Here is a 26354-nt window from a genome sequence, read left to right on the forward strand (position 1 = left end):
CGTTCGGGAAATGTTAATTTTGGTATATGTTCTATAACCATTTCTAATATATTTTAAATTATTAATCTTCCTAAATAATTCGTCAAATCACTGAAAACATAGACCAATCAAAATCCATTTAAAAAATACTTTGAGCAAATGACAAAATAAACTTTTACAAATAATCTTAAAACTTTATATAATAAGGATTTCTGGTTACAGATTATATTAATAATGAATTACATTCAGAAGCCTAGGAAAAGATTTGCATCAAACTCAGTGCTAGCTCTCTACAACAGAAGCACATGAGTGTGAAATGTTGGTAAAAGTATAATATGTATTGTCATATTAATAATGATATAACAAAATATTTTAATAACTAAAAAATTCTTAATACATTTTCATTAGTATTGTAAAACATTATTTTGACTCATCAGTAGATTTGCTGTTATCACTGCTTGCTGAAGCCTGGCTTTGAATACGGTAGGGCCATAAGCTGACTCGGGGTGTGGGATAATTAGAGTTGTAGCTTCTAATTCCAATTTGGGATTGCTAGATTTTATTTAACTTTGGTTATTACAAATATGAAATGGACTAACTCTGGGAATTCTTGGAAAAGATTTACAGATATGCCTATAGCCATGAAGGCAAACGTTTCTGAATATAACTTAGTTTCTATACTGCTTAAGAATATCCTTAAGTGTGGGGTGCCTGGGTGGCGCATTCGGTTAAGTGTGGGACTCTTGATTTTGGCTCAGGTCATGATCTCATGGTTCGTGAGATTGAGCCCTTCCTGGTGCTCCATGATGACTGCGTGGAGCCTCCTTGGGATTTTTGAGCTCCCTCTCTCTCTGCCCATTTGTGCATGCACACTCTCTCTCAAAATAAGTAAACATTTAAAAAAAGAAAGAAAAGACAATGATTATGACATTTACAATATTTGATAAAATGTTGGCTTTTACAAATACCTCCTGTATTTCATATAAAAAATATTTGTCAGGGTGCCTGGGTGGCCCAGTCGGTTGAGCATCCGACTTCGGATCAGGTCATGATCTCGCGGTCTGTGAGTTTGAGCCCCACCTCCGGCTCTGTGCTGACAGCTCAGAGCCTGGAGCCTGCCTTGGATTCTGTGTCTTCCTCTCTCTCTGCTTCTCCCTCACTCATGCTCTGTCTCTCTCTCTCTGTCAAAAATAAATAAACATTAAAAAATTAAAAAAAATTTTGTCAAAAAATAAATCACAGTAAATTAGGATTTTGGTTACTCTAAAGAGAGTGAATCAGACTATTTTATTCTGGTTCAAGTAATGGTTTATGACATGGGATCATCTTATTTTTTAATTCAGGAACTCATTTAGGACAGATGATGATCTTTTGCTTTTACAGCTAAGATTTCAGTAAAGACTAGAAAGACATTAGGACATAAAAAATATCAAACTTCTGGGGGAAAGGGTTCTTGAATAGGGAATCATGATGCTTTTTAAAAGGGAAATGATTTTCTTAAATTCCTAGAGTATTCTTTATTTCTGTGATTATCCTAAGCTATTAATTCAGTATATAATTATGGAATATCAAGAGTTGTGAGGGAACCCACATCCTAAAAGAATATCATTCTGGTTGTGAAGAGGAATTTAGTCTAAAATAATAGGAATGCAATGCTAAGAAAACACTGGTAAATATACTAATTTTTAAGAGTTTTATGGATTGAAGAAAAGGTAATAAAATATTGACCTGATGCCAAATTAATCACTTGTTAATATTTTTCTTCCTTCCTTCCTTCCTTCCTTCCTTCCTTCCTTCCTTCCTTCCTTCCTTCCTTCTTTCCTTTCCTTTCCTTTCCTTTCCTTTCCTTTCCTTTCCTTTCCTTTCCTTTCCTTTCCTTTCCTTTCCTTTCCTTTCCTTTCACACTTGAAGACAAGTTTGGTTTGGGAAGAATTTCTAATTGTTAAAGCTGCAAGCAAGTTCCTTTTACAATTACAATTATGGAGACCTAGTATTTTTAGAAACCTCAGTGTTCAAAAATATTTCCAAATTAATAACAAAAACCCACACCAAAAGGAAAGACCTTTTACATCTAAAATGTATAGCCGTTCATTTCAACTGTTTTCAGAAACTGGCCTACTTACTTGGAAATCAGATGGGATGGAGTCAATACCACAAAAGCGAATGTCTTTAAATAAGTTGGCTCCTTGGAGACGATTGTTCACTCCTTAGAAAATACAGTAAGATAACACATCCCAGTTGGTGGGATACGTGGTACAGTACCTTCAAACTACTTTACTAACTTCTGTTTCAGCACTGTGCTTCCCAGAATTCCATGTAAAAATCTAAAGACATGAGTGAATCTTGGATGCGTTTACAGGCAACCAGGGCTATAAAACACTGTGTTCATTTGGAGAACAAGTGCATAATAATTATCTAGAAAAACAAAAACAAAAACAAAAACGTTTCCATCCAATAAGGTATTTAAATGTTACAATGAAATAAATTAAGAAAGTAATCTGAGATAAGATTTGGGAAATGTTAATACTCTTTTTTGTTATATGGCAGGTATTATGCTTTTAATCACTTCTGGTACTCAAGGCACACTTAACAGATTAGGAACTGGAGATTAGAGAGATTAAGTATATGATTAAATTCACTAGTCCACAAATCAGTTCTGATCTGATAGACCAGGATCAGAAATCATGGCTGTCAGACTTCCAAGTGCCTAGTCTTCATGAGGTTAATAAATAGACAAAAAACCTTTTTGCCTGCAATAATTGGTCTTAGAAAGCATGTATTACATACTCCTTACCAGAGTTACTTATTGGCTATCAATGCTATTTAACCAAACCATTAGAATATGCTTGTGTTCTTGTCAAGAGGACCATAAGGTCTAGGGGCACCTGGGTGGCTCAGTCGGTTGAGTGTTCACCTTCGGCTCAGGTCATGATCTTTCAGCTTGTGGGTTTGAGCCCCATGTCAGGCTCTGTGCTGACAGCTCAGAACCCGGAGCCTGCTTCACATTCTGTGCCTTCTTAATTCTCTGCCCCTACACCACCACTTGTGTTCGGTCTGTCTCAAAAAAAGTAAATATTAAAAAAAAAAAAAAAAAAGGGGACCATTAAGTCTAAAAAATGCTTCTGAATGAATCAACACTGACTTTACCCCTGAAATGCTTATTTAGATACTGTTGATCTCCATTTGCACAGTTTTAAACTTTAGAACTGGAAGAAAGCTCAGCCTTTGAAATGAAATGTAATAACAAAAAACATTGGTTTGGTGGTCCTTAAACCATATCAACCTTGTCTAGTAAATATGAATTTAAGTTACTTGAATTAATGAGGCTTTGGGAGACTTTACTTTTGTACTAGAAGCAGTAACAAAAAACTTGATTGACACTTGCTTTAGTTGTTGCAGTGTTTTTGAATTAAGGGAGCTTGGCTTGTTCATTGTTATGTTTTAATGTGTGGCCTTTAGTTTATGTCTAAGACATGTTTTTTTTTTAATAATGGCAGAATGAATGGGTGAGTATTTCAGGAAGAGTGGTGGGGTGGAAGAGAGTCCTTTTTAGTGCCTTTTATGTAGTCAGCATTTTATGAAAGTGTATGCAGTAAGCCCTTAGCAATTCTCCAAAACAAACTTACCCTTCTTTGAAAATTGAGAAATTGAGCCTTTGAGAGATTAAGCTAACTGCCCAAGGTCACAGTTACTAATAACTGATCTGGCATTAAATTCATTTCTCTCTGACTTCAAAGTACGTGATTTTGAGAAACACACTTTTCTCTGCCGTAATCATCATGAAGGTGACTTCCTAAAGGGTCTATGAAATTTGACAATATATGGAAAGAAGAAGAGTACTGGCCTTTAAAAAAAGCCCAGCAAGATTTAATTTGGAGTATAAAAGCAGCATGGTTTTAAAAGAGCATGATTAAGTGAATATATATGTGTGAATTGGTTATAAAGTTTAAAAATGGCTAAATGGATTTGGTCTTCCTCTCTAGATGATAATAAAAGGAGCTATGTTAAAGAGAATTAAAGAGAGTATTCAGAGTGTTCATTAAGGATCTCGGCAATAGTTACTGCTATTATGATTAGCTTACTATCTTAGACAAACATATTAGAAAAATATATGAATATACATTATTATGTAACCATGGACTCATTACCACAAGGCTAAAACTGGAGTATTGAAGTATGTGCTGTATAATGTATTTTAAAGCTGTAAATTATCTGAATTGTGATTTTTTGCACTAGCACAACTGATATATGTGAGTATGAGTTAGAGGATATGTGGGCTAATTTCTCAGGAAGAAGAAAGTAGAACAGAAATCACTATCATTAAAGCATCCATTCAGTTCCCTGGCATCTCACTGTTTCAGAAAAATTAGACGGAAAATTTCTGCTCATTAAACTTCAGAGCCACCATAGCAAATTCTAATGAGTTGCTTATTAAATTAGCAATTTTCTATAACTGGTATGATTCATCAACTTCTCTTTCATTCTCAGTTTCAGATTAATAACTAAAAACCCAAATTGCTTGACATGGCTCTTCAATCAAACTTAGTGTTATTAAGAGACCACAGCTACAAAACCCATTTTATATAATCAAGTGAAGTACAATATTTCAGGAAGCATTGTTTCCTAGCTGCTGACCGCAAATCTTTTGAAACTACATATAAATTTATGGCTGCAAGGAATGTCATGGGATTTATTTGCTTATTCCGCATACATTGAGTATTCTCTGTATATCAGACCAGAACAGAGTTTCTGCCCTCATTGAACTTACATAACATAATACAAGGTAGTATTAGGTATTATGAGAAAAAATATATAGCAGCATAAGGAAATGGAGAGTGTTGAGGATGACACATTAAATTGCATAAATAGGGAGACCTCTCAGATGGCACAAAACTTGAGCAGAAGTCCTAATGAAAATAATAACTCGTGTAAATATCTGGAATGAGATCACCCAGGTAAAGAGGGGAACAAATGCAAAGGCCAGAGTATGCTTGCTCCTTTCAAGGACTAATCGGAGGCCAGTATGCCAAGGAGAGTGAACAAAGGAGTGAATAATAGGAGATGAAAAAAAAAAAAAAAAAGGTAGCCAGTGCCAGATTCATTCAGTGCCTGAAAGACCAAAGTAAGTACCTTGAATTGAGTTCTAGTTTCAATGGAAAGCCATAGAATATTATGATTAGAGTGGTAATGTGAGCAGATTTAATGTTAAAACAATGCATCGACTGTTCTTAAAATATACTACTGGAGAGAAGTTATAAGGCTTTTGTGTTAGTCAGGGGTGAAATGATGGAAGCTTGCTCCAGGGTGAAGTGATGGAGGAGGTGAGAATTGGTCAGATGAGGGATATACATAAATTCTGGAGCCAGGAAAATGTACTGTTCTATAAGGCAGTGCATAAGAGAAAGTGATCAGTGGCTTTGAGATGCTTGATTTGAACAACTAACCAGGTAAGTAGTGGTTTCTCTTTTTAAGGTGCAGGACACTGAAGGGAGATTGGTTGTGGGGGTTAAGATCGATAATTTTAGTTTTGGAGTCAGTAAGTCTAAGTTTCCACTTAGTCATGTGAAAAGGTCATGTAGGAATCTGGATATAGCAATTTGGAGATCAGGAGTGGTTCAATGGGACTGGAAGGGTTTGATTCATAGTCAGCAGTGTAGTGAATATATACGCTGTACCATAGAAGGACACTCAGAAGCGTTAGATTGTTGTCTAAGAAGGCTATGTACACAGATAACTAAGCCCTTGAGCCTTCTTATATTAAAAGTCAGACAAATAGCACAGGAAAGACACAAAGAAAAGAAGCAGAAATTGGTGTGGGAAGAAAATTGAGAGAGAGATTTCTATGTGGAAACATAGAAACTAAGTCAAGAGAGTAATTCAACACAGAGCAAGTGATCAACTCTGTCCTTGCTTCTAAGAGGTCAAGTAATATGAGGACTGAGACTCCATCACTGGATTTGACAAAGTGAAGGTGATTAGTGGACTTGTCAAGAACAGTTTGTTTGAATGGGGAGAGCAAGAGACTTGTAGAATCTTAAGAGGGAATGAGATTAAAGAATGTAGAGATAGTGAGTATAAGCACTTTAAAGGAGTTTAGCCATTAAGAGGAGGACACAATCAGGACATAGCTAGAGGAAAATGTAGAACAAGAGAGCTGTGTTTGCTTTAAAGATGAGAAAGATTTCCACATACTTTAAGTTAATGATAATGACTGTAAAGAGAAAAAAAAAGGTACTAAAGAGAAGCAGAGATTTATTGAGCTGAGTGGGTGAGTGGTTGAGAGTGGATGGGATCCACCGCATCATAGGAAGCTCATGTTAGGTCGGGGCAGCAGAAAGTCATGATGTTAATGGTAACGAGATGGGGTATATAGAAGTGAGGCCAGCAGGGTGCTAGATTTGGTGGTAGTGAGCGAGAGTTTCTTTTATGATTGTATCTTATCTTCTTTCTCAATGAAATAATGAACAAGATTGTTGACTGACTGTGTGAAAAGTAGGGCAAGTTAGAAGAGCCTAGAGAATGTCTAGATTAGTTGGTTTGGAGAGCGAGAGAGTTCGTTGACAAAGGAAATATAGTAGCTTGATCAGACATCATGGAGGCTCCATAGAATGTGTGGCACTAAATTGAAAATGATGAAACCAGGAAGCCTCACTGGTTGTTTGGCTCTGTCCATACTCATCTGGCTCCTGCTTGGGTGTAGGTGCTGAGGAGAGTAGAATTGGGTTGAGACAAGAGTGAGGCTTTAGTTTATATGAGTACATAATGAAAAAAAACTTTGGAAGGCAGAGTGTTATATTTAGTGGTCATAATATTCTCACCTGAAAAGAAAGAGAGGTACTTTTCTCAGTAAAAGTATTGTTCACTTTTACAATTTGTAGGACAATTTCTTTCCTACAGTTTGTATAATAGAGACTGAAAAGGTTGATAGTTTCATGCAAAAATGAATATTTGAACAATCCTATGTTGCAGTTAGCGTTAGTAATATATATTTGTTCCAACATTTAGTTTAGATTCAGGTTCTCAGAGTATTCTTTTCTTTTGCAATAAGATCCCATATCAGGAATTTTGTTCTGGATATCGTATACCTCTCTCTTGTCCTTTTCGATATTTTCTTTTTTTTTTTTCTTTCACTAAAATTTTATAAACAAATGAAATTAAAATACTTAAATAAAGGGATTAACTTCATTTCTATGTGAGTCTCTAAACAATATTTTTTCACTTACCTACTACTCTTGTCTCATTCCTTCTTGGTAATTACTTAAAAACATTTTATTTTTTATCTTTCTCCTGTTACTTAGCCTTTTTTTTCTACCACCTTCCTTTTGTGGTGGAAATCAGCCCTTTATTAAAAAGAAGTACTAGCTGTTTAAGAATTAACTTTTTTTTCATGCACCTTACCATATTCACAAATTATTAACATTGAAAATGTGTTAGGTATTGTTGCTTGAAGGAGAGATTTTCTACACATTTTTCATTTTGCTATTTTTTAAAAAATTTATTTCTGAGAGGGAAATGAGCTCAAGCAGGGGAGAGGCAGAGAGAGAGGGAGACACACAATCCAAAGCAGGCTCCAGGCTCTGAGCTGTCAGCACAGAGCCCTACACGGGGCTCGAACCCACCAACCTCAAGATTATGACCTTTGCTGAAGTCAAACCCTAATCGACTGAACCATCCAGGCGCCCTGAACATTTTGAGTTTTCCTAATTTTAAAAGCATATTATAAAACTAAGAGTTTTATAATTATCATCATGTTTGTTATTAAAGAGTGAAATTTCATTTATGGGATAGCATTGCCAAATACAGTGACAGTTTCTAGTTTGTGGACTCCAAGGGGATATATTGCAAGGCATGGATTCTTAACCATCAATATACTTATTTTTTCTATCATTTATTTATTTATTTTGAGAGAGAGACAGAGTGTGTGAGAAGAGGAAGGACACAGAGAGAGAGACAGTATCCAAAGCAGACTTCAGGCTCTGAGCTGTCAGCACAGAGCCTGATGCGGGCTCAAACCCCTGAAATGTGAAATCACGACCTGAGCCAAAGTCTGACTCTTAATCGACGACGGAGCCACCCAGGTGCCCCTAAATCTTCTTTTATACCACACTGGTTTGTGCCAGTATTCTTTAATAGGTGATTATGCAAGAATGTGAATATTACATTTATGTTTAACATAAGAAAATGTAAAACACGGATGAGAAATTTGTAAATTTTTAACAATATTATCTTCCAGCAAAGGGAATGGTCAAAATAATGGAAAATATGGATACTGCTTCCATTTATTTTGTTGTTATTCAGCACTCTTTTAATGCTGTGTAATTCAAAGCTGGGAGGGATCTTCTTCTGTATTTTTATAAATTAAAGCTTACAGTGCATAAGTGCTTCTCATAAAATTGATTTCTTTTTCTTATTTAATATACTAACTTTTTGTCTTACTGTTTTTCCACATTTTATTTCATCTCCTTTTATATACTTCTGGCTTCAGGCTCTGTTGTAGTTGAGAACCCACTCTTTAAAGGTTTTCAGGATTACCCTGATACTTGACCTGGCCCTGGTTCACCTTTCTCCCCCACAGTGGGTAAGACACATGTATTTATGTTTGTTATACTACTCTCATTTCTAGGAATGTAACTCAGTTTGCCTTATTGTATCTCATTATCTTCAACTGTAAGATGTCAGTGACGTGACAACATCAGCTTTCTGCATGGCTTAGTGAGTATACCCTGGCTCAGACTTAGTACAAACATTCTCACCCTCACTGAGAACAGTGGGTTGCTGAAGCTGAGGATTATCTGGCTGTATTTAGAGATTAGGATATAAAATGTCATGTAGTAAACAATTACATATACATGTATATAAACTTATGTATATATGTATTTTAATATATATGCTGAATGCAGAAAACATTCAGTTTATTAATAACAAGTTTGCTTAGTAATTAGGTACTAATTACATGGAAATATATTATGTTGTGCTAAATTTCTGTAATTATAGTATTTGAGTTATAATTAGAAATAATGCTTGCATATTTTACAATGTAATGAAATGACCTTTATGCAAATTCATGACCTATATTTTTTCATTACCCCTTGACTCTCATAATATTGTGACTACTTAAATTCTAAAGTTTAATTTGAAGTTAAACTATAGCAACTTTGGGTACCAGAAAAACCTGGTCCAGCAATCTACAATGTATATTTCACTCTCCTAAGACCAGGGTTTAACAGTCTCAGTATATTAGGCCCCATGATGGACCATTTGAGGGTCTTCAATAATATTTCACACAGGAGCACAATTTATTAGGTTATTGGTGCTAAACCACATTTCATTTTTCCAGGAGGAGAAACACATCTGTATTTTGTTTGACCTCTAGGACGGTGATTATTAGAATGATGAGTAGTTATTAAGTAGGAAGGGATCCTTTAAATCTTTTGAAATGGCTAAAACCGAAATATTGGCCTTTTAAAATGAAGATACTACTGTGAAGCAGACCGAACATTCAACAAGTACTGGAGTGATTGAAACATGTTTCAAATAATCTACAGATAGGGAGGATTGATAATGGAGGAAGATAGAAAGCAATCAAGGATTTCAGTGTCAGTGGTGAAAAAGTACATTTTGAGGAATAAGGGCATAAGATGTCTGGAGGGACTCTTGTTTTGAATATAAAATAAGATTTTAGCCTTGAACTTTTAAAGGTAAAGCTATTTAAGATATGATGACATCCAGAGTGTCAGGTTTTTAGTTGATGTCCTTTGGGAAGATGGAGATAATTGGCACTGAGAAGGTAAAGAGATTGTCAAACATGTTTTAGAACAGTTTATTAGTGACTTATTGAATTTAATAAATAGCATACATGGGACAAGATGAAAAGAAAGATAGGAGCTAATTGTTGAATTCACTAAAGAATCTTATAACGAGGAGAACCTGGCTATACACTCACTTCTTAACTGTAGAGATTTGCACCTTGTATGTATGTCAGTGTGGAGCATGGGGGTTGGTATTCACATGTTTTGTGGATGGAGGAATGAATGTATTTTCAATGTACGTGATTTGTTAAAAAGTATCATGTGCCAAGTACTGTGCTGAATGCTTTATATGAATAATCTCCTATAACTCAACAATTCTATGAGGTAGCCATGATTATTTTTGCCATTGTGCATAGTGAAACTGAGGCTGAGGTAGATATGCCAAAAGTCATTTCTAGAGAGCAGTAAAGATACAATATGGATCCAAATATTCTAACTCCAGACCCCTTTCTCCTAACCACCATGTCCTGGCTACTCTAAAAACAGAGTGGAGGGATGCCTGGGTGGCTCAGTCGGTTAAGCATCTGACTCTTGATTTCAGCTCAGGTCATGATCTTGCAGTTTTAGTTCGAGCCCTGCGTGGAGCTCTTTGCTGTTATAACGTAGCCTGCTTTGGATACTCCGTCTGTCTCCCTCTCTCTCTGTCCCTCCCCGGCCTGCTTGCTCACTCTCTCTTTCAAAACTAAATAAACTTAAAAAAATGTAAAAAATAAAAACTGAGTGGAATGAGTCTACCTCAATTTATCTTCAGTATATAAAACTTGTTATATCATAGAAATGAGGGCAGTGGGGCTCTGGATTTTAATCTCTAGTACTGGACAATTCTTCTAAACAATGTGGGTCTGTGTTTCCCAATATCTAACATAAGACTAGACTAAGCTCGTTTACAGTTAATGTTCTGAGTTTTTGTTTTGTTTACTGTACTTTTAACTTTCCAAATTATTTTCCACTATAACCCCTTGGGGAAAACATGTCTTTTTCATGTTCTAGATTTAACATGGTAGTCTAGGATATGTCCTCCTCTTAGCAAGCATACGTCTGTGAATTCCATGCATTATTTCTGTTATGCCAGTATATAATATGCAAAATAAAATGACACAGCATGACAACAGAAAAAGCAAATTTACAGTGCAGAAGAGGAATGGCGAAAGAGTGGAAGAGAGATTGAATAAAGAGAAGGTCATAATGAAAAATCTTGAAAATAAAGGGCCATCAGAAAAGAAACTATTGGGAATGAGTATGTTTAGAAAGAATTTTGAATCCAATATACAGAATTTTTTTGCCTCTTATTACAGATGCAAAGCAGAATTCTTTTTGCTCTATAATTATTTTTCTATGGATGTGTAGAAGAAGAGGCTTTGACATCCTTAGAGCTCAGGGAGGCTAATGCTTTAATGAACAGCTTGTTATCAGCTGGCTCTAGCTCTGCCCTCCTTGCGATTCCCTGCCGCATTCAGTCAGGGGAGAATCTTTGCATTTAGTGTAAACATCTTTTATCCTGATACATCCTCAATGTGTTAGTCCCTAAAGTTCTCATATTTGGCATTCAATTATCTGTTAATTAAATCACACAGTTTAGAGGGATTTTAGATTCAAGGAATATTAAATGTCTGATTCACCTGTACAAATGCAATACAATGTCAACCCATATACAATGAAGGCATTAATGGGAAATGCATTTTAGGAAAATGCAATTTCCTATAACCTGAAGAAAGCAACCAAAATACAATGTATGAATCAACTCTTTGTATAAAAACCACTATTAACTGTCATGTGAACACTCTGGAGAAGTAAGGTGAAACAAATAAGGAAACATATCTTATAAATTCCTTTGATATGATATTGGTATAGAAGGCAAATTGCGAGGCTTTAAATTTTTATTTTAATATTTATTTATTTTATCTTGGTGGCACAGATTTGAAGTAATCATGCTCCCCCGTTCATGGTCTATTTTCTTAATATTGATCTGGTAATGCCTTTTTTTTTCTTTTTCTTTGTCTTTTTTTTTTTTAATAGTTGTTTTTGAGAGAGAGAAAGAGAGGAAAGAGAGAGAGAGAGAGAGAGAGAGAGAGAGAGAGAGTGTGTGTGTGTGTGTGTGTGTGTGTGTGTGAGTGGGCAAGGGGTAGAGAGAGGGGGAGATGCAGAATCTGAAACAGGCTCCAGACTCCGAGCTGTCAGCACAGAGCCTGATGCAGGGCCTGAACTCAGGAACTGTGATATCATGACCTTAGCTGAAGTCCCACGCTCAACCAACTAAGCCACCCAGGCACCCGGGCCTTTGTTTTGTTTTATTGTATGTTCCCATCATTTCTGCACCCCTCCCATTCTCATTACCTTTGTAGGTAACCGTGCCAAAATATTGATGTCCTCAGATATGAATGCATCTTTGAAAACTATATTTAGTAAATTATAGTATGGGGGACCTGACACTCCTTTTTTCCTCCCGTTTCCTTCTCCAGACTTTTCCTTTTTTCTCTAAGAAATGCCTCAACTTTCATTGGTGAGAACATGGTGCCATCTCAACCAATCACAAACCAGATGTGTGCCTACACTACCCAGAGAGCGAATCATGGAGACACCTTGGCTATGGTTGGTTCCTCCATGATGAGTGTTTACTTTCCCGTTTTTCTTTTTGGCAAGGGAGAGGCCATACTACCTGGACTCCATTTAATCTCCGGCTCTTGCACAAGTAAATGCAGGGAGGTCTCCCTTTGTTACCTGGGCTCATGTCTTCGGCAGCTAGGCCTTTTGCTACTTGTGTTCTCATGGTTTACGGAGGCCTATACATACCATACATAAACCACACACTACATATATAGGAATTATGCCGTGTGTGTGTGTGTGTGTGTGTGTGTGTGTGTGTTAATTTGTGTAAATGATACTGTGGTATGTAGATTTCAGGCTCTTTCTAACTTTGATTCTTAAACTATAATCAAACCATCTACCCATGTTTCTATATAAAAACTAAGATCACGGGGCAGCTGGGTGGCTCAGTTGGTTGAGCGTCCGACTTCGGCTCAGGTCATGATCTCTTGGTCAGTGAGTTCGAGCCCCGCGTCGGGCTGTGTGCTGACAGTTCGGAGCCTGGAGCCTGTTTTGGATTCTGTGTCTCCCTCTCTCTCTGCCCCTCCCCCATTCATGCTCTGTCTCTCTCTGGCTCAAAAATAAATAGATGTTAAAAATTAAAAAAAATAAATTAAGATCACTAAATCTGATCCCTGCATAAGATGGCATCCAATGTTGGTGCCACATTGTATGTATTTAATCACCTTGGGATGACATCCAGGTTTCATCCTACTTTATCCGGCCACAAGAAACGTCATGATACATTTCATCTTACTTGCTGCTTCTTGGCATAAAATACATTCTTGGAAATATTGCTAGTGATCCTTTTGTCATGTGCATTTTCTATTCTATTTTCGTAGTTGTGATAATTGTATATTTAAAGGTTTGTTTCCTAACTTTATTGTTCTAGGTTATTGCTCTGTGAAAAAAAGCTCTTAATAAAACTGTTATAGATACTCTTTAATAACAACATAACATATCATAACTACCTCATGGAAAAAATCTCTAGTCTTCTACTGTTACCTTATTTGAACACTGAAACTAGTTGACCAGTGACAGACCATCTCCTTTACTGAAACCATCTGTGGACATCAACTTTCTGTTGACATTAGCCACTTTCTTTATTTCTTTCTTCTTTTTTTTCCATGCAAGACAAGTGTTTTATTTTCCAAAGCACTGAAAATTCTTTCTCTTTTATTCATTGTCCTGATTCATGTCAATGTGTATGAAGAGGCTCTTTTGTAAGGTGATTTTTTTAATCATTTTTTTTTCTTCTCTTTACATTAAATGTTGCATGTTGAATCTAAATTTGGGATGAACTTTGGAGAGAAATCCTGTTTTTTTTTCTGGAAGGTATTAAGCAAGTATATCACTAACCTACCAGTCTTCTTCAATGAAAATTTGCAAAGAGAAAAATCTATAAGAATCAGTTAGAGATATTTTTCTTAAGTAACCATGACTGTAAGAAACTCTATATTGAAATGGTCATAAGGCTTATTCAACTAAAATTTATTGAGCCTGACACTCTACTAAATGCTGGGGTGTTCAGGGTGAACAAAAATTCACAGGCCCTGTCCCCATGGAAATCAGAATCTATCTGGGAAAACTGGAGGTTGGCAAATCTTCACCTACCTACTTGTTGAATTCTAGAATCAGATTTTCCATTCTGAAGACCCAAATACCTATATTCATTAAGATTGCAGGGTGATCCAAGTCCTGAAGGACTGATTCATGACAATTAAAATGGACAATGACTCAAGTAAACTCCAGAGTGTTATAATTAATATGTGATTAGAATTAATCCTAAGAAGAATTTGAATATGCAAATATTCCAGATCAATAGATTCTCTCCCTGTATTAAAAGACAATCAGCATTTCAAAGAGCACTTTTGTAAGAACAGAAAAAAAAAGGTTAATTTATATCATTGTATAATAAACTTTTCAGTTATATAGGTCCATTGAGATAGGCTTGCCCTTGGAACCAAGGTCATTGTTGCTGGAAGGTTCTCTTTTGCCTGCCCTGCACTTAATGTGCATTAAGGATTTTTTTACCCTCTGCCCAGTGTTTTTACTATGTATCATATTTCATTATTTTTATGGCATGCTTTCTCCAAATATTATCTGTGGATTTGTTCTATGCTTTGTGGTCAATGACATATAATTTGCTGTCAGCCAGGCAACAGTCACAATATAGTTGCATTTGCCTGCTGATGTGCCAAGTTGATCATAACTGTTCAGCTGCATGATGTGTGTTAATGGTGCTATGTGAATGGAAATTAATTGCAATTTAAAGTATCTTCAAAAATAACACTGTGATTTGACAGTAAAACTATATATATATATATATATATATATATATATATATATGTATGTATATATATATATATGTATGTATATATATGCTTTAAAGTGCCCTTTCAACAGGTATAAAAATATTCAAAGTAATAAGAAGGCATTGTGTCAGAAATGAATTGTCTGCAGCTTTACATTCTTAGTGAGATGTGAAATAATGTCATGTGTTACACTCAGTCTGGCTGAGATTAGATGAAGAACCTCACAACAGGTTGTGTAGCCTGGCTTTGCATAGAGTTGATATTTTAATTGATACTTTGGGAAAGAGTCTTGAACCTTCTGGAAATGGAAGTAAAACTCTGCATATATGTGTTTATGTCCTCTGAAGATATGGGTGGAGCAAAGCTTTCATATGATTCTCAAAGTTAAGAACTGCTGACCTGTAGCCATACACGGCTATTGTAGACAACTTCCTTAAGCGTATTATTTACAAGTTATTATTTAGGATAGTGTTTAGTGTTTGCTGCTCATTCTCTTAGTTGGTAATCACTTGCCTCACCCGCTGCTTCTACAAATATTTTAGGCAACACCTCACTTATCTTCCTACACAGTGATAGTATATAAACCCCAAAATAGTAAAATATTAATCTCTTATAATGAAAGTGAAATTATTAAAGAATGAAATTATTGCAGGTGTTTTAACATATTGGAATATTCAGTCAGTGGGGGTATTTCAATCATTGTTCAAATTAGAATTTGAAGAATATATATTTGTACATGTAACATGGAACTAGCAATGTATTCCGTCTAGGTGACCTTTACCACAACAATATACTTAGTCTAGGTAACATTTACCATAATATCTGGGTCTCCTTAATAGGTAATAATCCATTGTACTGTGTCTGAATTGTATAAACAGAGAAAATCAGTGTTGGAGCTACGATTCCAACTTAATTGCCCTCTTTAAAGTTTTACAGGTAGCTCTGGGAATATTTTAAATAATCTATGGTTACCCCTGGGTGAAAAGCAATTACAGCAAATATCCTTTCTATCAGGGTTGAGAATTATTATTTGTTTCTGCATCTGAGAAATCCCACCCAGTGAAATCAGAACATTGAAGACTTCATTTCCCAGATGACTTCCCATTAGGGAAAGGGAATGAACCACTTGCCATATTTACTAACTCTAAACACGACAACAAAATAATTCAGGTGTTTTTTTTTTTTTTTTTCAAGGCAGGTATGAAACCCTGTATTCAAACCCTGTATTCAAAACCCCTGTATTAGATAGCAACATATATTTTTTCCACTTTATTAATATATGCTCTAAACACATTTGGTAAAGGTCAGATGAAAACATGACTGAAAAATATAGTGAATGTGTATGATGATGATATTTTAATATTAGAAAGCATAAATTAAAATAATGTTCCTATACAGTTACTATGGATACATAGTTCCTATACAGTTCCTAGACAGTTACAGTTAGTACAGTTACTACACGTGGCTGGGTGTGTAAAATAAACTTCCTTGACAGTAGTCCTAGTCATATCTATGGTTTCTTGGCAGATACATTACTTGTAAATCACGTTTTTTCATAGATGCTTTCTAGGGACTATCTATAATGATGCTTCCCTCCTACCAGCTCATTTGGTCATTTCCCATCCATGATTTTATTCTAGGATATATCATTAATTTTAATGATTTAAGTTTTTGAAATTCATAAAAATTAATCATTCTGCTATAACATCATTTAAATATGTAATTTAAGTATTAAAAAAAAATCAGTGGACAGATGCAGCCAGGATTTCATTGTTCCTAATTATACTTTTGTCATAAGAAATTGTTGAGTAAGAATAATAGGATATATTGTTGATATTTTTAAGAGATCTTAAAACAAGATATAAAATTTTCAAAAAATGATAAAAGTATGGGTGAAATATTTTAATAGCATTTTATATATGAATTATGGAAATTTAGCAAACTAAATAAAATTTGACAAAGCCCAAGATCATATATATAGAAGCTAAATTAGTGCTTTGTCTTCTCACAAAACAATTTTAAAAGTATTATCCTAGGATAACATTTTTGCTTTGTTTTCTTACATTAACTTGAAATTCTAATTTTACCTCTAATATTACAATAAAAATTATTCACAGCCACATTTTGATTTGTCCACAATTGGCTATTTTATGCTTCGTTCATATGGACATGGTTTTTAAGAATGGTATATATAAATTTAGTCAGTATAAATCTTATGCTTATATCTGCTCTTTATTTATAAGACTATTTCACTATAGGAGTCAAATATTCTCTTCTTGGGTGATGTTATTCATACTATGATATTTAAGATTAACTCATCCTTTCTGAGAGGAACTTGTGCTTATCAATGTATAAATATTTTGGTTCTGTTTAGAATTGGCTTATCTTCCTCAATGATGTAAATTGGATTACTGAACATAGGAATTAAGCAATCTTTCCACTTGTCCAAATTGGATTTTCTTTTTGTATTTCTGTGTGTTTCTCTGTGTGTGTGTGTGTGTGTGTGTGTGTGTGTGTGTGTGTGTGTGTGTTCCTTTCACCACTCGTTTGGTCATCCATTAGCTGACACAGACTCTCTGCCACCTAAATATATTTATGAAGATTTTTAGATATTTTTGACTAAGACACTCTACCATTGTATTTAAAATGCAACACTTACGCACGTGCTTATTTCTTGTGTATTTTCAGATCTAGATCATTCATTCAACAAATACTGCGTGACTCACCCAAGTATTGTATATTCAATCACATAGGTTCATTCATCACTGAAGAAAAAGATTTTATTTTAGGAACTTCAGTTTCAGTGCAGAGCCTTCACCATTGTCTGGGTTATTAAACTTTTTTCTAACTTTATTCTTTATCAGTTTGTCACTGAACTTTTGGGAATAATTCCTTTGGTTTTCTGAGTAGGAAATGGGCGGTATTCTCGAAACACCTTGTCTGCCCCTTTGTTCTCCTCCTTGGTGCCTTCTGCACCCATGTTGCTCAGTCTTTAACAAAGCCAGGATAATACAGCAGATGGGGATTCTCCTTAATTATATTTCTGTCATAGTAATGGTTATCTTCTGCCTGGATCTGGAAGAACTGACAATGATTACACAGTTTCATGCTACAAATAAGAGCAGGTGCAGCTGTAAATAGTCCCTGATTAACAATTTCATTTAAATATTATAACAGATTTCTGTAGGGCAAATTACTCCCACTGGTAAGGAGGTGTACTTTTGTATATAATATAATTCACTAAATCCACAATTTAATTATGCTAGCAATAACAAAGCCCGTAGTGTGCTAAAAAAAATTCCAAATATATTAGCCCTTCAATCAAAATAACTACTGTAAAACAAATGAATTGTTATTAGAAATGTTCCTGATGGAGCAAAATTGTAAATTATCTCTCATCATCCTATTTCTGGGGTCATGTATTGGTTAGTGTTAACAAAATGGGAAACAAAAATAATAGTTTTAATCTTAGCATGCAGTTTGTATTTTTTCTATTCCACTCTTAATAATAAATACTAAAACCTCTAAATGAAGTACAGCATTTGTGGGTTTTTAAGAAATACCACATTTAAGATATTTAATATCTGTTAGGAGTAGAACATGTTATTTTTTTTAAAGTTCCAACTTTATAATTTGGTTATAGATTGAAAATAAATGTGTGATTAAGTAAAATATGTTCATTTTAAATTGTAAGATGTCTATTAATTGTGCAGTTTCACAATTTCTTTTGAAAGCTACACTGTATGGAAGAAAAGATAGGGTTTAGTGTGCTATTCCCTTTTCAGTTGTCTTGTTTATATCTTGCGGGCTTTTTTTACTACTGCTGCAAATTTAATTTTTCAAAGTTTTCATTCTTCCAAAAACATCTTTGCAGATATTTTTAATAAAATAAAACTAGTATAATTGGTAGCTAAAATAAGTTCTCATTTTTTTCTCTTACTGTCTCCATTTAAAAGTTGCTCTTCAGAAAATTTGTAACAATTTATATCAGTTATCATATCCAGTTGTTATTAAAGTCTTGGTTGAGAAGTAAGATCCAGTTTATAAGAAGTAGTTTAGTTACTTAGTCATTAAAAGAAATACGGGCTTATATAATTACTCTTTTGGACCACCATGTTGAGGCTGAGAATGTATAAGGTAAATTAGTTTAATGGTAATACCCAAGGTTTGCTGCTGTGAATTCAAGTACCTGGGTTTTGGGTGATAGATTAGGTGAATGCCTTTTACTTTAATGAATGCTCTGCTAATTGTTTAATGAATATTTTTTGGAATATTGCTTTGTTAGCTTGTTCATTGTTTCAAAAAAGTTACGTCTGTCTAATCTGTAATATTTAAAATAGAATTTCTGTACATTATATAATTCATTTTAATTTGCATAATATATCAATACATGCAATAGATATCCATATTTAAATAAAATACAGGTATGAATGATATCTAAAATATTTAATAACTCATACTGTATAGGAAGTGATTAATTAGAATAATGCCACAGCCCATCAGATTATGTCAGCTCTTAAAAATGGGTATGGCGTTACTGGAGCATTAGTAAATTACAATGCTATTCACTATAGATATGGATTACCCAAAATATCTTGTAAATCCAGATTTTCATATAATAGCATTCTGTCAATACCATGAACTATGGCACTAAAAAGTTTAAAAGTTGTTAATTTAGAAAAACTGTCTTCATTTTTAGATGTACTTTAAACATGCCTTAATAGTTCAAGCTCAACTTTCAACTGTGTCCAATTCTCAATAGTAATTAAAAATGTTTTTTATCCTTTTTACTGTGTAATTGGAAATGTCCTCCCAAAACACCGCATAATTAGAAACTCTCATTTTATACATGTGCATTTATTATTTTAATTATTCTTGGTACAAATAACTGGATTTTAAAGGAAATATAAAAACAGCCCAGCATGAATATATTTGATTCAATTTTGTCCTCCAACAGTATCAATTTTATAATATTTAAATTTACATTCCATTAATATGTTTTCAAATAATTTCTAAAAGAAATGAATCTTAAGGTACAGTCAAGATGCTGAAGACTTGCCCTACAGATCTCAAATTAATGGCTTTTAACAATTATAAATCATAATTTATTACACATGCCAATGCATAAACAAAGTTTGGATGTACAATTAGAAATTTAATTACATCGGAAATGTCACTGCATATTTAAACAGATGACCAGGCATTAGGGCCTGTGCAGATAACAGAATTCCCTCCTCCACACGTGTTTCACTGAAGGCTATGCTGTCTATCGAAACGACAAGGACTGGCTGCCAAAAGGGTATAAAGCATTATAGAAATTTTTATCTTTAAAAAAATAATTAATGTTTCATTTAGTTTTGAGAGACAGAGAGAGACAGAGTACAAGTCGGGGACAGGCAGAGAGAGAGGGAGACACAGAATCCGAATCAGGCTCCAGGCTCTGAGCTGTCAGCACAGAGCCCCATGCAGGACTTGAACTGGTGAACTGAGAGTTCTTGACCTGAGCTGAAGTCAGAGCCAAAGTTAGATGCTTAACCGACTGAGCCGCCCGGGGGCCCCTAGAAATTTTTATCTTTCTGAAGAGGGTATTTCTTTGCAATATATTCATACATGATGTGGTTTCAAAGTATTTTCAAGGAAAAAGGGTAATCTGAACAAATTACAACCTGTCAATTACATTGTTTGCATTAAATCTAAAAAAAAAAAAATGTTTATTTTAATACCTGTTTATTTGTTATGTTTTGTAGATATTTTTTTAACCCACCAGAAAAAAGTTTGTCTTATAAGTAAGAAATGTAATTCAGTCAATGAAGTACTGAGTTATGAAAATAAAAGACACAAATGCAAATTTAGTAGCTTTAAAATCAGAGTTTGTGCGTGCCTCTTTGGCAGCTGGTCCCATGGTGAGGGTGGTGGTGAGGGGGCCTGCAGACTGTGTCTGTGGCCGGGCACATATGTCCAGCCTCAGTGGACAGAGCTTGAGTGTATGGCACAGCAGGATCTGGCTCCAGTGCCCCGATAATGGGCTGTCCCCAGCAGCTCCCGGCCAGGAGTGAGGGTCTCTTCTGATCTGAGAATGGCTACTCCCCAGTATGAGCCAGTGGCTGAGATCGGTGTTGGTACCTATGGACACAAGGCCCATGGTCCCCACAGTGGCCACTTTATGGCCCTCAAGAGTGTGAGAGTTCCTAATGGAAGAGTTGCTGGCGGGGGCCTTCCCATCAGCACAGTTCATGAGGTGGCCTTACTGAGGCAGCTGGAAGCTTTTGAACATCCCAGTGTTGTTCACCTGATGGACCTTTGTGCCATGGCCCAAACTGCCTGAGAGACCAAAGTGACCCTGGTGTTTGAGCACATAGACCAAGACCAAAGGCTGTATCTGGACAAGGCCCCCCCACCAGGCTTGCCAGTGGAGACTATCAAGGAAATGATGCGCCAGTTCTAAGAGGCCTAGATTTCCTTCATGCCAACTGTATCATTCACTGAGATCTGAAGCCAGAGAGCATTCTGGTGACAAATGGTGGGACAGTCAAGTTGGCTGACTTTGGCCCGGCCAGAATCTACAGCTATGGCAGTGATACCTGTGGTTGTTACCCTCTGGCACCATTCTCCAGACGTTCTTTGCAGTCTACGCATGCAACACCCGTGGCCATGTGGAGTGTTGGCTGTATCTTCGCAGAGGTGTTTCCTCGCAAGGCTCTCCTGTGGAAAGTCTGAAGCTCACCAGTTAGGCAAGATCTTTGACCTGGTCGGGTGCCCCCCGAGTATGACTGGCCCTGAAATGTGTCTCTGCCTGGAGGAGCCTTTTCCTCAGAGGGCCCAGCCCAGCGCAGTAAGTGGTACCTGAGATAGAGGAGTCTGGAGCACAGCTGCTGCTGGAGATGCTGACTTTGAACCCACACGAGTGAATCCCTGCCGCACCTTTACCTAAAATTGGCAGAAGGTAAACCCAGAGCAAGCAGTGAGTGGCTGAAGCTGAACCCAGAGAAGAAGTCCATCACTTTTCTCTTCCTTCGAACGCTTGGGTGGAGAGCCCCCCCACTGTGAAGCCATCTTAGCCTTGGCCTCTGATGAAGCCTTCATCTCTGGGGCTGTGGAAACTCCTCCTCCATCGTTTTACAGAGAATATTTTGCTGCCTTAATGACATTCCCCTCCCTCCTTTCGAAGCTTATCCTTCCCCTGCCCCCCATTTCTGTACATCAAGGGGTGTGTTCCTTGCTCTCCCCTTTGCTATCTTGATATTGGGGTCTTTTTTTATTAAGGAAAAAGAAAACAAACAAATAAATAAATAGCTTTAAAATTGTTTGGGGCACCTGGGTGGCTCAGTTAGTTGAGCGTCAGACTTTGGCTAGGTCATGATCTCACAGTTTGTGGGTTTCTGTCCCATATTGGGCCCTGTGCTGACAGTTCAGAGCGTGGAGCCTCTTCAGATACTGTGTCTTCCTCTCTCTCTGCCCCTCCCCCACTTTTCAAAAACAAACATTAAAAAATTATTTAATAAGGTATTTGTGAATAAGGAAATTAGTGTGCTGATATTAATATAAAATGTGCTTAATTTTTATATGACTAATGAATTTTATATGTATCACTTAAGAATTTTCAGGTTTCCATATAAATTCTGTGAAAAATGGAAACATTTTATAATTGAAAGTAATAATGCATTGAGTATAGAGTGGCAGAACCAAATTTCTTCATCATTTGTGAGAGAAAACCCTGATTTTGAAGTAGTTTTTAAGAAAATAATGTTTAAACAATATTTTAATGTTTAAATGTTTAAATGTTAATAATGTTTAAACAATACTATAGTGAAAATACTGCTTAGCAAAATAGTTATCCATTTTTCAAGGGATATTACTGAGAGAAAGAAGTCACTCATATATCTTTAACCATGACGTTTATATATGGTTAACTTAATCCCTAACTATGAATGATGGCAACACTTTCTCAGGCATATCACCACATTCATTCACTCCCTGTAATATATAACAGTTGAATATCTTCCATGGAGTAGATCCAATTCCAGGCACTGAGGATAATGAATAAAATAGACTGATTTCTCTCATGGAGTAACATTCTAGTAGGAGAGATAGACAGTAAACAAACAAGCAATATAATGCTGGTTAATAGTGCTACAAAGAATTAATGTTAGGTTGGAAGAAAAGAGAGACACAGGAAAGAAATGTTTTAAAATTGATAGAGAAGACTTCATAGATGTAGACCTATTTGGTTAAGATTTAAGGGGCGCCTGGGTGGCGCAGTCGGTTAAGCGTCCGACTTCAGCCAGGTCACGATCTCGCGGTCCGTGAGTTCGAGCCCCGCGTCAGGCTCTGGGCTGATGGCTCGGAGCCTGGAGCCTGTTTCCGATTCTGTGTCTCCCTCTCTCTCTGCCCCTCCCCCGTTCATGCTCTGTCTCCCTCTGTCCCAAAAATAAATAAACGTTGAAAAAAAAATTTTTTTTTAAAGATTTAAGAGTGAAGTATGAGAGGGGCACCTTCCTAGCTCAGTAGGTGGAGCATGCAACACTTGACCTTGGGGTTGTGAGTTTGAATTCCAAGTTGGGTGTAGAGTTACTAGATAAATAAACAAATAAATGAATTTTTTGAAAAGAGTAACATATGAGCTATTTGAGGACAAAACTTTCCAGACAAAAGAACAAAACATTGCTCGATGTGTTCAAGAAGCAGCAGGAGGAAATGGCTACAGAGAAGTTGGTGAGGAGAGGGATGGAATGAGAAGGTGAGGGGGTGGTCAGGGACTATTCATGGAGAGGCTCTAAAACATAGATGACAAGGACATTGGATGTTATCTTTTATTTATTAAACGAATTTATTCGGTAAGAGGCTTTTAAGAAGAGACTGATAATCATCTCTTTGACCAGGGACACTTTGGATCAACTGGTTAAGTCCATGTAGTCAGTGGGTTGATTCATATACCAAAAGCATTTTTGTTGCTTAGTAAATTTAGTTGTAAATATCATGTTTACAATAATCAGAAGGAAACTTCATTACTATCTAAAGTTAGGTTTTATTAAAGATGAACTTTTTGTAATTATGATTGACCACCACATATGAAATGGAGCATATTTTCATTTGCCATCTGTATATTTTCTGTTGTGAGATGTCTGTAAAGATCTTTAGCCTGTTTTTTAATCAGGTTGTTTCCTTATTGTTGAGATTTAGGAGTTCTTTATATATTTTGGATAACCATCCTTTATCAGAAATATTTTGGAAATATTTACTCCAATTGACTGGTCTTCTTATTCTCTTGATAGTGTCTTTCACAGAGAATTGTTTATAATTTTAATGAAGTCCAGCCTATCAATTATTTGTTTCATGGATATCTTTGGTATTGTAGCTAAAAAGGTATCCTGTATTGAAGGTCATCTAGGCTTTTTTTTTTTTTTTTTTAGTTTCACAGTTTTGTTTTTTACATTAAAATTTATCATCCAGTAGGGTTACTTTTGTGAAGGGTACAAGGTGTGTGTCTAGATTATTTTTTCCATGTGCATGTACAGCCACTCCAGCACCATTTGTTTTCGAGACTATCTTTGCTCCATTGTATTGCCTTAGTTTCATTGTGAAATACCAGTTAACTGTATTTATGATACTATTCCTGGGCTCTCTATTCTGTTCCATTGATCTCCTTGCCTATTCTGTAGCGAGTACCACACTGTCTTCATTATTACAGCTGTAAAAATAAGTCTGGAAGTCAGGTAACATCAGTCTTCGATCTTTGTTCTTCTCTTTCAGTATTTGATTATTCTGGGACTTTTGCCTCTCCATGTAAACTTTAGAATCATTTTGTCAACATCCATCAAATAACTTGCTAGGATTTTGATTAGAATTGTATTTAATTTATAATCAAGTTGGGAAGAATTGACATCTTGTTTTTTTTTTAATGTTTATTTGCTTCTGAGAGACAGAGAGAAACAAAGAGTGAGTGGGGGAGGGGCAGAGAGAGAGGAAAACACAGAATCCAAAGCAGGCTCCAGGCTCTGAGCTGTCAGCACAGAGCCCAAAGTGGAGCTGGAACTCATGAACTGTGAGACCATGACCTGAGCGGAAGTCGGACACTTAATTGCCACCCAGGTGCCCCAACATCTTGATTTCATTGAGTCTTCCCGTCTGTGGATACGGAATAGTTCTCCATTTATTTAGTTTTTCTTTGATTTTATTCATCAGATTTTTATACTTTTTCTCATTAGATCTTGTAAGTATTTTGTTAGATTTATACTTATGGAAAGAGCCTAAATGTCCATCAACTGATGAATGGATAAAGAAATTGTGGTTTATATACACAATGGAATACTACGTGGCAATGAGAAAGAATGAAATATGGCCTTTTGTAGCAACATGGATGGAACTGGAGAGTGTGATGCTAAGTGAAATAAGCCATACAGAGAAAGACAGATGCCATATGGTTTCACTCTTATGTGGATCCTAAGAAACTTAACAGAAACCCATGGGGGAAGGGAAGGAAAAAAAAAAAAGAGGTTAGAGTGGGAGAGAGCCAAAACATAAGAGACTGTTAAAAACTGAGAACAAACTGAGGGTTGATGGGGGGTGGGAGGGAGGGGAGGGTGGGTGATGGGTATTGAGGAGGACACCTTTTGGGATGAGCACTGGGTGTTGCATGGAAACCAATTTGACAATAAATTTCATATATTAAAAAAAAAGATTTATACTTATGCATTTTATTTTTCATGATGCAAATGTAATGGCATTATGTTTTTAACTTCAAATTCCATTTGTTCATTATCAACATATTGGAAACAAATTGACTCTTGTATCTTAATTTTATATCCCTCAGCATCGCTGTAATCACTTATTAGTTCCAGGGGTTTTTTTGGTTGAATCTTTCAGATTTTCTATGTAGACAATCATGTTATCTGTGAACAAAGACAATTTTACGTCTTCTTTCCCAGTGTACACATTTCATTTCCTGTTCTTTTTTGATTTTTAGCAAAGACTTCTAGTACAATGTTGGAAAGAACTGGTGAGGAGGAATATTCTAGCCTTGTTCCTGATCTTACTGAGAAAACTTCAAATTTCTCACCATTAAGTGTGATGATAGCTATAGGTTTTTTGTAGATATTCTTGGAATTGAGGAAGTTCCCTCTAATCCTAGTTTACTGAGAGTTTTATAGATGTATCTATATCTAGGTAGGTAGGTAGGTAGGTAGCAAGGAAGGAATGAAGGAAGGGAGGGAGGGAGGGAGGGAGGGAGGAAGGAAGGAAGGAAGGAAGGAAGGAAGGAAGGAAGGAAGGAAAAGAAAGAAAGAAAGAAAGAAAGAAAGAAAGAAAGAAAGAAAGAAAGAAAGAAAGAAAGAAAGAAAGAAAGAAAGAGAAAGAAAGAAAGAAAGAAAGAAAGAAAGAAAGAAAGAAAGAAAGAAAGAAAGAAAGAAAAGAAAGAAAAGAAAAGGAAGAGAAAGAAAGAAGGAAAGAAAAAGAAAAGAATCTATTGGTAACATCATGTGATATTTCTTTGTTAGGCTGTTGGTGGATTACATTGTTTTTCAAATGTTCACTCAGCTTTGCATACCTAAGATAAGTTCCACTTGGTCATGGTGTACTATTTTTTTTTTATATTGATAGATTTAATTTTCTAATATTTTGTTGAGGACTTTTGCATCTATGTTCTCAAGGGATATTGGTGTACAATTTCCTT

At 35.7% G+C, this 26354-nt stretch overlaps 1 protein-coding gene and 1 pseudogene across 4 annotated transcripts in view; both read left to right on the forward strand.

The window, feature by feature from the left end:
• SGCZ (sarcoglycan zeta) overlaps positions 1–26354 on the forward strand; it is a 1094832-nt gene that overhangs the window by 494759 nt on the left and 573719 nt on the right. The window lies entirely within an intron of this gene.
• LOC101085796 lies at positions 20174–21997 on the forward strand (annotated as a pseudogene).

This window comes from Felis catus, chromosome B1 (assembly GCF_018350175.1).
Source record: "Felis catus isolate Fca126 chromosome B1, F.catus_Fca126_mat1.0, whole genome shotgun sequence".
In the NCBI taxonomy this organism is placed as follows: domain Eukaryota; kingdom Metazoa; phylum Chordata; class Mammalia; order Carnivora; family Felidae; genus Felis; species Felis catus.